This window comes from Phyllobates terribilis, unplaced genomic scaffold (assembly GCF_046119375.1).
Source record: "Phyllobates terribilis strain yellow unplaced genomic scaffold, ASM4611937v1 Scaffold_1__5_contigs__length_1240528914, whole genome shotgun sequence".
NCBI lineage: Eukaryota > Metazoa > Chordata > Amphibia > Anura > Dendrobatidae > Phyllobates > Phyllobates terribilis.
This window is the reverse complement of record NW_027362761.1, coordinates 590,025,782-590,041,437: the sequence shown is the minus strand read 5'-3', so window position 1 is coordinate 590,041,437 and position 15,656 is coordinate 590,025,782. Positions and strand designations below refer to the sequence as shown.

Genomic DNA, 15,656 nt, shown 5'->3' with positions numbered 1-15,656 from the left:
TGATATATCCTATTATCTTCTATAGGAGAGTGTTGTGGGCATGCTCTGTGATCAGTAGGAGAGGTAGACTGTGTATATCTCCTATTATCTTCTATAGGAGAGTGTTGTGGGCATGCTCTGTGTCCAGTAGGAGAGGTAGACTGTGTATGTCTCCTATTATCTTCTATAGGAGAGTGTTGTGGGCATGCTCTGTGACCAGTAGGAGAGGTAGACTGTGTATATCTCCTATTATCTTCTATAGGAGAGTGTTGTGGACATGCTCTGTGTCCAGTAGGAGAGGTAGACTGTGTATATCTCCTATTATCTTCTATAGGAGAGTGTTGTGGGCATGCTCTGTGACCAGTGGGAGAGGTAGACTATGTATATATCCTATTATCTTCTATAGGAGAGTGTTGTGGGCATGCTCTGTGTCCAGTAGGAGAGGTAGACTGTGTATATCTCCCATTATCTTCTATAGGAGAGTGTTGTGGGCATGCTCTGTGTCCAGTAGCAGAGGTAGACTGTGTATATATCCTATTATCTTCTATAGGAGAGTGTTGTGGGCATGCTCTGTGTCCAGTAGGAGAGGTAGACTGTGTATATCTCCCATTATCTTCTATAGGAGAGTGTTGTGGGCATGCACTGTGACCAGTGGGAGAGGTAGACTGTGCATATCTCCTATTATCTTCTATAGGAGAGTGTTGTGGGCATGCTCTGTGTCCAGTAGCAGAGGTAGACTGTGTATATATCCTATTATCTTCTATAGGAGAGTGTTGTGGGCATGCTCTGTGTCCAGTAGGAGAGGTAGACTGTGTATATCTCCCATTATCTTCTATAGGAGAGTGTTGTGGGCATGCACTGTGACCAGTGGGAGAGGTAGACTGTGCATATCTCCTATTATCTTCTATAGGAGAGTGTTGTGGGCATGCTCTGTGTCCAGTAGGAGAGGTAGACTGTGTATATCTCCCATTATCTTCTATAGGAGAGTGTTGTGGGCATGCACTGTGACCAGTGGGAGAGGTAGACTGTGCATATCTCCTATTATCTTCTATAGGAGAGTGTTGTGGGCATGCACTGTGACCAGTAGGAGAGGTAGACTGTGTATATCTCCCATTATCTTCTATAGGAGAGTGTTGTGGGCATGCTCTGTGTCCAGTAGGAGAGGTAGACTGTGATATATCCTATTATCTTCTATAGGAGAGTGTTGTGGGCATGCTCTGTGATCAGTAGGAGAGGTAGACTGTGTATATCTCCTATTATCTTCTATAGGAGAGTGTTGTGGGCATGCTCTGTGATCAGTAGGAGAGGTAGACTGTGTATATCTCCCATTATCTTCTATAGGAGAGTGTTGTGGGCATGCTCTGTGTCCAGTAGGAGAGGTAGACTGTGTATGTCTCCTATTATCTTCTATAGGAGAGTGTTGTGGGCATGCTCTGTGACCAGTGGGAGATGTAGACTGTGTATATCACCTATTATCTTCTATAGGAGAGTGTTGTGGGCATGCTCTGTGTCCAGTAGGAGAGGTAGACTGTGTATATCTCCTATTATCTTCTATAGGAGAGTGTCGTGGGCATGCTCTGTGACCAGTGGGAGAGGTAGACTATGTATATATCCTATTATCTTCTATAGGAGAGTGTTGTGGGCATGCTCTGTGACCAGTAGGAGAGGTAGACTGTGTATATATCCTATTATCTTCTATAGGACAGTGTTGTGGGCATGCTCTGTGACCAGTAGGAGAGGTAGACTGTGTATATATCCTATTATCTTCTATAGTAGAGTGTTGTGGACATGCTCTGTGACCAGTAGGAGAGGTAGACTGTGTATATCGCCTATTATCTTCTATAGGAGAGTGTTGTGGGCATGCTCTGTGACCAGTGGGAGAGGTAGACTGTGTATATCTCCTATTATCTTCTATAGGAGAGTGTTGTGGGCATGCTCTGTGACCAGTGAGAGGGGTAGACTGTGCATATCTCCTATTATCTTCTATAGGAGAGTGTTGTGGGCATGCTCTGTGATCAGTAGGAGAGGTAGGCTGTGTATATCTCCTATTATCTTCTATAGGAGAGTGTTGTGGGCATGCTCTGTGTCCAGTAGGAGAGGTAGGCTGTGTATATCCTATTATCTTCTATAGGAGAGTGTTGTGGGCATGCTCTGTGTCCAGTAGGAGAGGTAGACTGTGTATATATCCTATTATCTTCTATAGGAGAGTGTTGTGGGCATGCTCTGTGACCAGTAGGAGAGGTAGACTGTGTATATATCCTATTATCTTCTATATGAGAGTGTTGTGGGCATGCTCTGTGACCAGTAGGAGAGGTAGACTGTGTATATATCTTATTATCTTCTATAGGAGAGTGTTGTGGGCATGCTCTGTGACCAGTGGGAGAGGTAGACTGTGTATATCTCCTATTATCTTCTATAGGAGAGTGTTGTGGGCATGCACTGTGACCAGTAGGAAAGGTAGACTATGTATATCTCCTATTATCTTCTATAGCAGAGTGTTGTGGGCATGCTCTGTGTCCAGTAGGAGAGGTAGACTGTGTATATCTCCTATTATCTTCTATAGGAGAGTGTTGTGGGCATGCTCTGTGTCCAGTAGGAGAGGTAGACTGTGTATATATCCTATTATCTTCTATAGGAGAGTGTTGTGGGCATGCTCTGTGACCAGTAGGAGAGGTAGACTGTGTATGTCTCCTATTATCTTCTATAGGAGAGTGTTGTGGGCATGCTCTGTGTCCAGTAGGAGAGGTAGACTGTGTATGTCTCCTATTATCTTCTATAGGAGAGTGTTGTGGGCATGCTCTGTGACCAGTAGGAGAGGTAGACTGTGTATATCTCCTATTATCTTCTATAGGAGAGTGTTGTGGACATGCTCTGTGTCCAGTAGGAGAGGTAGACTGTGTATATCTCCTATTATCTTCTATAGGAGAGTGTCGTGGGCATGCTCTGTGACCAGTGGGAGAGGTAGACTATGTATATATCCTATTATCTTCTATAGGAGAGTGTTGTGGGCATGCTCTGTGTCCAGTAGGAGAGGTAGACTGTGTATATCTCCCATTATCTTCTATAGGAGAGTGTTGTGGGCATGCTCTGTGTCCAGTAGCAGAGGTAGACTGTGTATATATCCTATTATCTTCTATAGGAGAGTGTTGTGGGCATGCTCTGTGTCCAGTAGGAGAGGTAGACTGTGTATATCTCCCATTATCTTCTATAGGAGAGTGTTGTGGGCATGCACTGTGACCAGTGGGAGAGGTAGACTGTGCATATCTCCTATTATCTTCTATAGGAGAGTGTTGTGGGCATGCTCTGTGTCCAGTAGGAGAGGTAGACTGTGTATATCTCCCATTATCTTCTATAGGAGAGTGTTGTGGGCATGCACTGTGACCAGTGGGAGAGGTAGACTGTGCATATCTCCTATTATCTTCTATAGGAGAGTGTTGTGGGCATGCACTGTGACCAGTAGGAGAGGTAGACTGTGTATATCTCCCATTATCTTCTATAGGAGAGTGTTGTGGGCATGCTCTGTGTCCAGTAGGAGAGGTAGACTGTGATATATCCTATTATCTTCTATAGGAGAGTGTTGTGGGCATGCTCTGTGATCAGTAGGAGAGGTAGGCTGTGTATATCTCCTATTATCTTCTATAGGAGAGTGTTGTGGGCATGCTCTGTGACCAGTAGGAGAGGTAGACTGTGTATATCTCCTATTATCTTCTATAGGAGAGTGTTGTGGGCATGCTCTGTGTCCAGTAGGAGAGGTAGACTGTGTATGTCTCCTATTATCTTCTATAGGAGAGTGTTGTGGGCATGCTCTGTGACCAGTGGGAGATGTAGACTGTGTATATCACCTATTATCTTCTATAGGAGAGTGTTGTGGGCATGCTCTGTGTCCAGTAGGAGAGGTAGACTGTGTATATCTCCTATTATCTTCTATAGGAGAGTGTCGTGGGCATGCTCTGTGTCCAGTAGGAGAGGTAGACTGTGTATATCTCCTATTATCTTCTATAGGAGAGTGTCGTGGGCATGCTCTGTGACCAGTGGGAGAGGTAGACTATGTATATATCCTATTATCTTCTATAGGAGAGTGTTGTGGGCATGCTCTGTGACCAGTAGGAGAGGTAGACTGTGTATATATCCTATTATCTTCTATAGGAGAGTGTTGTGGGCATGCTCTGTGACCAGTAGGAGAGGTAGACTGTGTATATATCCTATTATCTTCTATAGTAGAGTGTTGTGGGCATGCTCTGTGACCAGTAGGAGAGGTAGACTGTGTATATCGCCTATTATCTTCTATAGGAGAGTGTTGTGGGCATGCTCTGTGACCAGTGGGAGAGGTAGACTGTGTATATCTCCTATTATCTTCTATAGGAGAGTGTTGTGGGCATGCTCTGTGACCAGTGAGAGGGGTAGACTGTGCATATCTCCTATTATCTTCTATAGGAGAGTGTTGTGGGCATGCTCTGTGATCAGTAGGAGAGGTAGACTGTGTATATCTCCTATTATCTTCTATAGGAGAGTGTTGTGGGCATGCTCTGTGATCAGTAGGAGAGGTAGACTGTGTATATATCCTATTATCTTCTATAGGAGAGTGTTGTGGGCATGCTCTGTGACCAGTAGGAGAGGTAGACTGTGTATATATCCTATTATCTTCTATAGGAGAGTGTTGTGGGCATGCTCTGTGACCAGTGAGAGGGGTAGACTGTGCATATCTCCTATTATCTTCTATAGGAGAGTGTTGTGGGCATGCTCTGTGATCAGTAGGAGAGGTAGACTGTGTATATCTCCTATTATCTTCTATAGGAGAGTGTTGTGGGCATGCTCTGTGATCAGTAGGAGAGGTAGACTGTGTATATATCCTATTATCTTCTATAGGAGAGTGTTGTGGGCATGCTCTGTGACCAGTAGGAGAGGTAGACTGTGTATATCTCCTATTATCTTCTATAGGAGAGTGTTGTGGGCATGCTCTGTGACCAGTAGGAGAGGTAGACTGTGTATATATCCTATTATCTTCTATAGTAGAGTGTTGTGGGCATGCTCTGTGACCAGTAGGAGAGGTAGACTGTGTATATCGCCTATTATCTTCTATAGGAGTGTTGTGGGCATGCTCTGTGACCAGTGGGAGAGGTAGACTGTGTATATCTCCTATTATCTTCTATAGGAGAGTGTTGTGGGCATGCTCTGTGACCAGTGAGAGGGGTAGACTGTGCATATCTCCTATTATCTTCTATAGGAGAGTGTTGTGGGCATGCTCTGTGACCAGTGAGAGGGGTAGACTGTGCATATCTCCTATTATCTTCTATAGGAGAGTGTTGTGGGCATGCTCTGTGATCAGTAGGAGAGGTAGACTGTGTATATCTCCTATTATCTTCTATAGGAGAGTGTTGTGGGCATGCTCTGTGACCAGTAGGAGAGGTAGGCTGTGTATATCCTATTATCTTCTATAGGAGAGTGTTGTGGGCATGCTCTGTGACCAGTGGGAGAGGTAGACTGTGTATATCTCCTATTATCTTCTATAGGAGAGTGTTGTGGGCATGCACTGTGACCAGTAGGAAAGGTAGACTATGTATATCTCCTATTATCTTCTATAGGAGAGTGTTGTGGGCATGCTCTGTGACCAGTGGGAGAGGTAGACTGTGTATATCTCCTATTATCTTCTATAGCAGAGTGTTGTGGGCATGCTCTGTGTCCAGTAGGAGAGGTAGACTGTGTATATCTCCTATTATCTTCTATAGGAGAGTGTTGTGGGCATGCTCTGTGTCCAGTAGGAGAGGTAGGCTGTGTATATCTCCTATTATCTTCTATAGGAGAGTGTTGTGGGCATGCTCTGTGACCAGTAGGAAAGGTAGACTATGTATATCTCCTATTATCTTCTATAGGAGAGTGTTGTGGGCATGCTCTGTGTCCAGTAGGAGAGGTAGACTGTGTATATCTCCTATTATCTTCTATAGGAGAGTGTTGTGGGCATGCTCTGTGACCAGTAGGAAAGGTAGACTATGTATATCTCCTATTATCTTCTATAGGAGAGTGTTGTGGGCATGCTCTGTGTCCAGTAGGAGAGGTAGACTGTGTATATCTCCCATTATCTTCTATAGGAGAGTGTTGTGGGCATGCACTGTGACCAGTGGGAGAGGTAGACTGTGCATATCTCCTATTATCTTCTATAGGAGAGTGTTGTGGGCATGCACTGTGACCAGTAGGAGAGGTAGACTGTGTATATCTCTCATTATCTTCTATAGGAGAGTGCTGTGGGCATGCTCTGTGTCCAGTAGGAGAGGTAGACTGTGATATATCCTATTATCTTCTATAGGAGAGTGTTGTGGGCATGCTCTGTGATCAGTAGGAGAGGTAGACTGTGTATATCTCCTATTATCTTCTATAGGAGAGTGTTGTGGGCATGCTCTGTGTCCAGTAGGAGAGGTAGACTGTGTATGTCTCCTATTATCTTCTATAGGAGAGTGTTGTGGGCATGCTCTGTGACCAGTGGGAGATGTAGACTGTGTATATCACCTATTATCTTCTATAGGAGAGTGTTGTGGGCATGCTCTGTGTCCAGTAGGAGAGGTAGACTGTGTATATCTCCTATTATCTTCTATAGGAGAGTGTCGTGGGCATGCTCTGTGTCCAGTAGGAGAGGTAGACTGTGTATATCTCCTATTATCTTCTATAGGAGAGTGTCGTGGGCATGCTCTGTGACCAGTGGGAGAGGTAGACTATGTATATATCCTATTATCTTCTATAGGAGAGTGTTGTGGGCATGCTCTGTGACCAGTAGGAGAGGTAGACTGTGTATATATCCTATTATCTTCTATAGGAGAGTGTTGTGGGCATGCTCTGTGACCAGTAGGAGAGGTAGACTGTGTATATATCCTATTATCTTCTATAGTAGAGTGTTGTGGGCATGCTCTGTGACCAGTAGGAGAGGTAGAGTGTGTATATCGCCTATTATCTTCTATAGGAGAGTGTTGTGGGCATGCTCTGTGACCAGTGGGAGAGGTAGACTGTGTATATCTCCTATTATCTTCTATAGGAGAGTGTTGTGGGCATGCTCTGTGACCAGTGAGAGGGGTAGACTGTGCATATCTCCTATTATCTTCTATAGGAGAGTGTTGTGGGCATGCTCTGTGATCAGTAGGAGAGGTAGACTGTGTATATCTCCTATTATCTTCTATAGGAGAGTGTTGTGGGCATGCTCTGTGTCCAGTAGGAGAGGTAGGCTGTGTATATCTCCTATTATCTTCTATAGGAGAGTGTTGTGGGCATGCTCTGTGTCCAGTAGGAGAGGTAGGCTGTGTATATCCTATTATCTTCTATAGGAGAGTGTTGTGGGCATGCTCTGTGACCAGTGGGAGAGGTAGACTGTGTATATCTCCTATTATCTTCTATAGGAGAGTGTTGTGGGCATGCACTGTGACCAGTAGGAAAGGTAGACTATGTATATCTCCTATTATCTTCTATAGCAGAGTGTTGTGGGCATGCTCTGTGTCCAGTAGGAGAGGTAGACTGTGTATATCTCCTATTATCTTCTATAGGAGAGTGTTGTGGGCATGCTCTGTGTCCAGTAGGAGAGGTAGACTGTGTATATCTCCTATTATCTTCTATAGGAGAGTGTTGTGGGCATGCTCTGTGACCAGTAGGAAAGGTAGACTATGTATATCTCCTATTATCTTCTATAGGAGAGTGTTGTGGGCATGCTCTGTGACCAGTAGGAAAGGTAGACTATGTATATATCCTATTATCTTCTATAGGAGAGTGTTGTGGGCATGCTCTGTGACCAGTAGGAGAGGTAGACTATGTATATATCCTATTATCTTCTATAGGAGAGTGTTGTGGGCATGCTCTGTGACCAGTAGGAAAGGTAGACTATGTATATCTCCTATTATCTTCTATAGGAGAGTGTTGTGGGCATGCTCTGTGACCAGTAGGAGAGGTAGACTGTGTATATCTCCTATTATCTTCTATAGAAGAGTGCTGTGGGCATGCTCTGTGACCAGTAGGAGAGGTAGACTGTGTATATATCCTATTATCTTCTATAGGAGAGTGTTGTGGGCATGCTCTGTGACCAGTAGGAGAGGTAGACTGTGTATATCACATATTATCTTCTATAGGAGAGTGTTGTGGGCATGCTCTGTGACCAGTGGGAGAGGTAGACTGTGTATATCTCCTATTATCTTCTATAGGAGAGTGTTGTGGGCATGCTCTGTGACCAGTAGGAGAGGTAGACTATGTATGTATCCTATTATCTTCTATAGGAGAGTGTTGCGGGCATGCTCTGTGACCAGTGGGAGAGGTAGACTGTGTATATATCCTATTATCTTCTATAGGAGAGTGTTGTGGGCATGCTCTGTGACCAGTAGGAGAGGTAGACTGTGTATATCTCCCATTATCTTCTATAGGAGAGTGTTGTGGGCATGCTCTGTGACCAGTGGGAGAGGTAGACTGTGTATATATCCTATTATCTTCTATAGGAGAGTGTTGTGGGCATGCTCTGTGACCAGTAGGAGAGGTAGACTGTGTATATCTCCCATTATCTTCTATAGGAGAGTGTTGTGGGCATGCTCTGTGATCAGTAGGAGAGGTAGACTGTGTATATCTCCTATTATCTTCTATAGGAGAGTGTTGTGGGCATGCTCTGTGACCAGTAGGAGAGGTAGACTGTGTATATATCCTATTATCTTCTATAGGAGAGTGTTGTGGGCATCCTCTGTGACCAGTAGGAGAGGTAGACTGTATATATATCCTATTATCTTCAATAGGAGAGTGTTGTGGGCATCCTCTGTGACCAGTAGGAGAGGTAGACTGTGTATATATCCTATTATCTTCTATAGTAGAGTGTTGTGGGCATCCTCTGTGACCAATAGGAGAGGTAGACTATGTATATCTCATATTATCTTCTATAGGAAAGTGTTGTGGGCATCCTCTGTGACCAGTAGGAGAGGTAGACTGTGTATATCTCCTATTATCTTCTATAGGAGAGTGTTGTGGGCATGCTCTGTGACCAGTGGGAGAGATAGACTGTATATATCCTATTATCTTCTATAGGAGAGTGTTGTGGGCATGCTCTGTGACCAGTAGGAGAGGTAGGCTGTGTATATCTCCTATTATCTTCTATAGGAGAGTGTTGTGGGCATGCTTTGTGACCAGTAGGAGAGGTAGGCTGTGTATATCTCCTATTATCTTCTATAGGAGAGTGTTGTGGGCATGCTCTGTGACCAGTAGGAGAGGTAGACTGTGTATATCTCCCATTATCTTCTATAGGAGAGTGTAGTGGGCATGCTCTGTGTCCTGTAGGAGAGGTAGACTGTGTATATCTCCCATTATCTTCTATAGGAGAGTGTTGTGGGCATGCTCTGTGACCAGTGGGAGATGTAGACTGTGTATATCGCCTATTATCTTCTATAGGAGAGTGTTGTGGGCATGCACTGTGTCCAGTAGGAGAGGTAGACTGTGTATATCTCCTATTATCTTCTATAGGAGAGTGTTGTGGGCATGTTCTGTGTCCAGTAGGAGAGGTAGACTGTGTATATATCCTATTATCTTCTATAGGAGAGTGTTGTGGGCATGCTCTGTGACCTGTAGGAGAGGTAGGCTGTGTATACCGCCTATTATCTTCTATAGTAGAGTGTTGTGGGCATGCTCTGTGATCAGTAGGAGAGGTAGACTGTGTATATCTCCCATTATCTTCTATAGGAGAGTGTTGTGGGCATGCTCTGTGTCCAGTAGGAGAGGTAGACTGTGTATATCTCCCATTATCTTCTATAGGAGAGTGTTGTGGGCATGCTCTGTGTCCAGTAGGAGAGGTAGACTGTGTATATCTCCTATTATCTTCTATAGGAGAGTGTTGTGGACATGCTCTGTGACCAGTGGGAGAGGTAGACTGTGTATATCGCCTATTATCTTCTATAGGAGAGTGTTGTGGGCATGCTCTGTGTCCAGTAGGAGAGGTAGACTGTGTATATCTCCTATTATCTTCTATAGGAGAGTGTTGTGGGCATGTTCTGTGTACAGTAGGAGAGGTAGACTGTGTATATCTCCTATTATCTTCTATAGGAGAGTGTTGTGGGCATGCTCTGTGACCTGTAGGAGAGGTAGACAGTGTATATCTCCCATTACCTTCTATAGGAGAGTGTTGTGGGCATGCTCTGTGACAAGTAGCAGAGGTAGACTGTGTATATCTCCTATTATCTTCTATAGGAGAGTGTTGTGGGCATGCTCTGTGACCAGTGGGAGAGGTAGACTGTGTATATCTCCCATTACCTTCTATAGGAGAGTGTTGTGGACATGCTCTGTGACCAGAAGGAGAGGTATACTGTGTATATATCCTATTATCTTCTATAGGAGAGTGTTGTGGGCATGCTCTGTGTCCAGTAGGCGAGGTAGACTGTGTATATCTCCTATTATCTTCTATAGGAGAGTGTTGTGGGCATGCTCTATGTCCAGTAGGAGAGGTAGACTGTGTATATCTCCTATTATCTTCTATAGGAGAGTGTTGTGGGCATGCTCTGTGACCAGTGGGAGAGGTAGACTATGTATATATCCTATTATCTTCTATAGGAGAGTGTTGTGAGCATGCTCTGTGACCAGTAGGAGAGGTAGACTGTGTATATATCCTATTATCTTCTATAGGAGAGTGTTGTGGGCATGCTCTGTGACCAGTAGGAGAGGTAGACTGTGTATATCTCCTATTATCTTCTATAGGAGAGTGTCGTGGGCATGCTCTGTGTCCAGTGGAAGAGATAGACTGTGTATATCTCCTATTATCTTCTATAGGAGAGTGTTGTGGGCATGCTCTGTGTCCAGTAGGAGAGGTAGACTGTGTATATCTCCCATTATCTTCTATAGGAGAGTGTTGTGGGCATGCTCTGTGACCAGAAGGAGAGGTAGACTGTGTATATCTCCTATTATCTTCTATAGGAGAGCGTTGTGGGCATGCTCTGTGACCAGTAGGAGAGGTAGACTGTGTATATATCCTATTATCTTCTATAGGAGAGCGTTGTGGGCATGCTCTGTGTCCAGTAGGAGAGGTAGGCTGTGTATATCTCCTATTATCTTCTATAGGAGAGTGTTGTGGGCATCCTCTGTGACCAGTAGGAGAGGTAGACTGTGTATATCTCCCATTATCTTCTATAGGAGAGTGTTGTGGGCATGCTCTGTGTCCAGTAGGAGAGGTAGACTGTGTATATCTCCTATTATCTTCTATAGGAGAGTGTTGTGGGCATGCTCTGTGACCAGTAGGAGAGGTAGACTGTGTATATATCCTATTATCTTCTATAGGAGAGTGTTGTGGGCATGCTCTGTGACCAGTAGGAGAGGTAGACTGTGTATATCTCCTATTATCTTCTATAGGAGAGTGTTGTGGGCATGCTCTGTGTCCAGTAGGAGAGGTAGACTGTGTATATCTCCTATTATCTTCTATAGGAGAGTGTTGTGGGCATGCTCTGTGACCAGTAGGAGAGGTAGACTGTGTATATATCCTATTATCTTCTAAAGGAGAGTGTTGTGGGCATGCTCTGTCACCAGTAGGAGAGGTAGACTGTGTATATCTCCTATTATCTTCTATAGGAGAGTGTTGTGGGCATTCTCTGTGTCCAGTAGGAGAGGTAGACTGTGTATATCTCCGATTATCTTCTATAGGAGAGTGTTGTGGGCATGCTCTGTGACCAGTAGGAGAGGTAGACTGTGTATATTTCCTATTATCTTCTATAGGAGAGTTTTGTGGGCATGCTCTGTGTCCAGTAGGAGAGGTAGACTGTGTATATCTCCTATTATCTTCTATAGGAGAGTGTTGTGGGCATGCTCTGTGACCAGTAGGAGAGGTAGACTGTGTATATCTCCTATTATCTTCTATAGGAGAGTGTTGTGGGCATGCTGTGTGACCAGTAGGAGAGGTAGACTGTGTATATATCCTATTATCTTCTATAGGAGAGTGTTGTGGGCATGCTCTGTGATCAGTAGGAGAGGTAGACTGTGTATATCTCCCATTATCTTCTATAGGAGAGTGCTGTGGGCATGCTCTGTGTCCAGTAGGAGAGGTAGACTGTGTATATCTCCTATTATCTTCTATAGGAGAGTGTTGTGGGCATGCTCTGTGTCCAGTAGGAGAGGTAGACTGTGTATATATCCTATTATCTTCTATAGGAGAGTGTTGTGGGCATGCTCTGTGACCAGTAGGAGAGGTAGACTGTGTATATCTCCCATTATCTTCTATAGGAGAGTGTTGTGGGCATGCTCTGTGTCCAGTAGGAGAGGTAGACTGTGTATATCTCCCATTATCTTCTATAGGAGAGTGTTGTGGGCATGCTCTGTGTCCAGTACGAGAGGTAGACTGTGTATATCTCCTATTATCTTCTATAGGAGAGTGTTGTGGACATGCTCTGTGACCAGTGGGAGAGGTAGACTGTGTATATCTCCTATTATCTTCTATAGGAGAGTGTTGTGGGCATGCTCTGTGTCCAGTACGAGAGGTAGACTGTGTATATCTCCTATTATCTTCTATAGGAGAATGTTGTGGACATGCTCTGTGACCAGTGGGAGAGGTAGACTGTGTATATCTCCTATTATCTTCTATAGGAGAGTGTTGTGGGCATGCTCTGTGACCAGTAGGAGAGGTAGACTATGTATATATCCTATTATCTTCTATAGGAGAGTGTTGTAGGCATGCACTGTGTCCAGTAGGAGAGGTAGACTGTGTATATCTCCTATTATCTTCTATAGGAGAGTGTTGTGGGCATGCTCTGTGACCTGTAGGAGAGGTAGACAGTGTATATCTCCCATTACCTTCTATAGGAGAGTGTTGTGGGCATGCTCTGTGACAAGTAGCAGAGGTAGACTGTGTATATCTCCTATTATCTTCTATAGGAGAGTGTTGTGGGCATGCTCTGTGACCAGTGGGAGAGGTAGACTGTGTATATCTCCCATTACCTTCTATAGGAGAGTGTTGTGGACATGGTCTGTGACCAGAAGGAGAGGTAGACTGTGTGTATATCCTATTATCTTCTATAGGAGAGTGTTGTGGGCATGCTCTGTGACCAGTAGGAGAGGTAGACTGTGTATATCTCCTATTATCTTCTATAGGAGAGTGTTGTGGGCATGCTCTGTGACCAGTGGGAGAGGTAGACTGTGTATATCTCCCATTACCTTCTATAGGAGAGTGTTGTGGACATGCTCTGTGACCAGAAGGAGAGGTAGACTGTGTATATATCCTATTATCTTCTATAGGAGAGTGTTGTGGGCATGCTCTGTGTCCAGTAGGAGAGGTAGACTGTGTATATCTCCTATTATCTTCTATAGGAGAGTGTTGTGGGCATGCACTGTGACCAGTAGGAGAGGTAGACTGTGTATATCGCCTATTATCTTCTATAGGAGAGTGTTGTGGGCATGCACTGTGTCCAGTAGGAGAGGTAGACTGTGTATATCTCCTATTATCTTCTATAGGAGAGTGTTGTGGGCATGCTCTGTGACCTGTAGGAGAGGTAGACAGTGTATATCTCCCATTACCTTCTATAGGAGAGTGTTGTGGGCATGCTCTGTGACAAGTAGCAGAGGTAGACTGTGTATATCTCCTATTATCTTCTATAGGAGAGTGTTGTGGGCATGCTCTGTGACCAGTGGGAGAGGTAGACTGTGTATATCTCCCATTACCTTCTATAGGAGAGTGTTGTGGACATGCTCTGTGACCAGAAGGAGAGGTAGACTGTGTATATATCCTATTATCTTCTATAGGAGAGTGTTGTGGGCATGCTCTGTGACCAGTAGGAGAGGTAGACTGTGTATATCTCCTATTATCTTCTATAGGAGAGTGTTGTGGGCATGCTCTGTGTCCAGTAGGAGAGGTAGACTGTGTATATCTCCTATTATCTTCTATAGGAGAGTGTTGTGGGCATGCTCTGTGACCAGTAGGAGAGGTAGACTGTGTATATCTCCTATTATCTTCTATAGGAGAGTGTTGTGGGCATGCTCTGTGTCCAGTGGGAGAGATAGACTGTGTATATCTCCTATTATCTTCTATAGGAGAGTGTTGTGGGCATGCTCTGTGTCCAGTAGGAGAGGTAGACTGTGTATATCTCCCATTATCTTCTATAGGAGAGTGTTGTGGGCATGCTCTGTGACCAGTAGGAGAGGTAGACTGTGTATATCTCCTATTATCTTCTATAGGAGAGCGTTGTGGGCATGCTCTGTGACCAGTAGGAGAGGTAGACTGTGTATATATCCTATTATCTTCTATAGGAGAGTGTTGTGGGCATGCTCTGTGTCCAGTAGGAGAGGTAGACTGTGTATATCTCCCATTATCTTCTATAGGAGAGTGTTGTGGGCATGCTCTGTGACCAGTAGGAGAGGTAGACTATGTATATCCTATTATCTTCTATAGCAGAGTGTTGTGGGCATGCTCTGTGACCAGTAGGAGAGGTAGACTGTGTATATCTCCTATTACCTTCTATAGGAGAGTGTTGTGGGCATGCTCTGTGACCAGTAGGAGAGGTAGACTGTGCATATCTCCTATTACCTTCTATAGGAGAGTGTTGTGGGCATGCTCTGTCACCAGTAGGAGAGGTAGACTGTGTATATCTCCTATTATCTTCTATAGGAGAGTGTTGTGGGCATTCTCTGTCACCAGTAGGAGAGGTAGACTGTGTATATCTCCTATTACCTTCTATAGGAGAGTGTTGTGGGCATGCTCTGTGACTAGTAGGAGAGGTAGACTGTGTATATCTCCTATTACCTTCTATAGGAGAGTGTTGTGGGTATGCTCTGTGACCAGTAGGAGAGGTAGACTGTGTATATATCCTATTATCTTCTATAGGAGAGTGTTGTGGGCATGCTCTGTGACCAGTAGGAGAGGTAGACTGTGTATATCTCCTATTATCTTCTATAGCAGAGTGTTGTGGGCATGCTCTGTGTCCAGTAGGAGAGGTAGACTGTGTATATCTCCTTTTATCTTCTATAGCAGAGTGTTGTGGGCATGCTCTGTGACCAGTGGGAGAGGTAGACTGTGTATATCTCCCATTACCTTCTATAGGAGAGTGTTGTGGGCATGCTCTGTCACCAGTAGGAGAGGTAGACTGTGTATATCTCCTATTATCTTCTATAGGAGAGTGTTGTGGGCATGCTCTGTGACCAGTAGGAGAGGTAGACTGTGTATATCTCCTATTATCTTCTATAGGAGAGTGTTGTGGGCATGCTCTGTGACCAGTAGGAGAGGTAGACTGTGTATATCGCCTATTATCTTCTATAGGAGAGTGTTGTGGGCATGCTCTGTGACCAGTGGGAGAGGTAGACTGTGTATATCCTATTATCTTCTATGGGCGAGTGTTGTGGGCATGCTCTGTGACCAGTAGGAGAGGTAGACTGTGTATATCGCCTATTATCTTCTATAGGAGAGTGTTGTGGGCATGCTCTGTGTCCAGTAGGAGAGGTAGACTGTGTATATACTATTATCTTCTATAGCAGAGTGTTGTGGGCATGCTCTGTGACCAGTAGGAGAGGTAGACTGTGTATATCTCCTATTACCTTCTATAGGAGAGTGTTGTGGGCATGCTCTGTGACTAGTAGGGGAGGTAGACTGTGTATATCTCCTATTACCTTCTATAGGAGAGTGTTGTGGGCATGCTCTGTCACCAGTAGGAGAGGTAGACTGTGTATATCTACTATTATCTTCTATAGGAGAGTGTTGTGGGCATGCTCTGTGA

The 15,656-nt window shown here is 44.5% G+C and overlaps 1 protein-coding gene across 1 annotated transcript in view; it reads right to left on the bottom strand.

Moving 5' to 3' along the window:
- The window catches only part of PLCXD3 (phosphatidylinositol specific phospholipase C X domain containing 3), a 117,534-nt gene that overhangs the window by 89,522 nt on the left and 12,356 nt on the right, over nt 1-15,656 (bottom strand). The gene's annotated exons all lie outside the window — the stretch shown is intronic.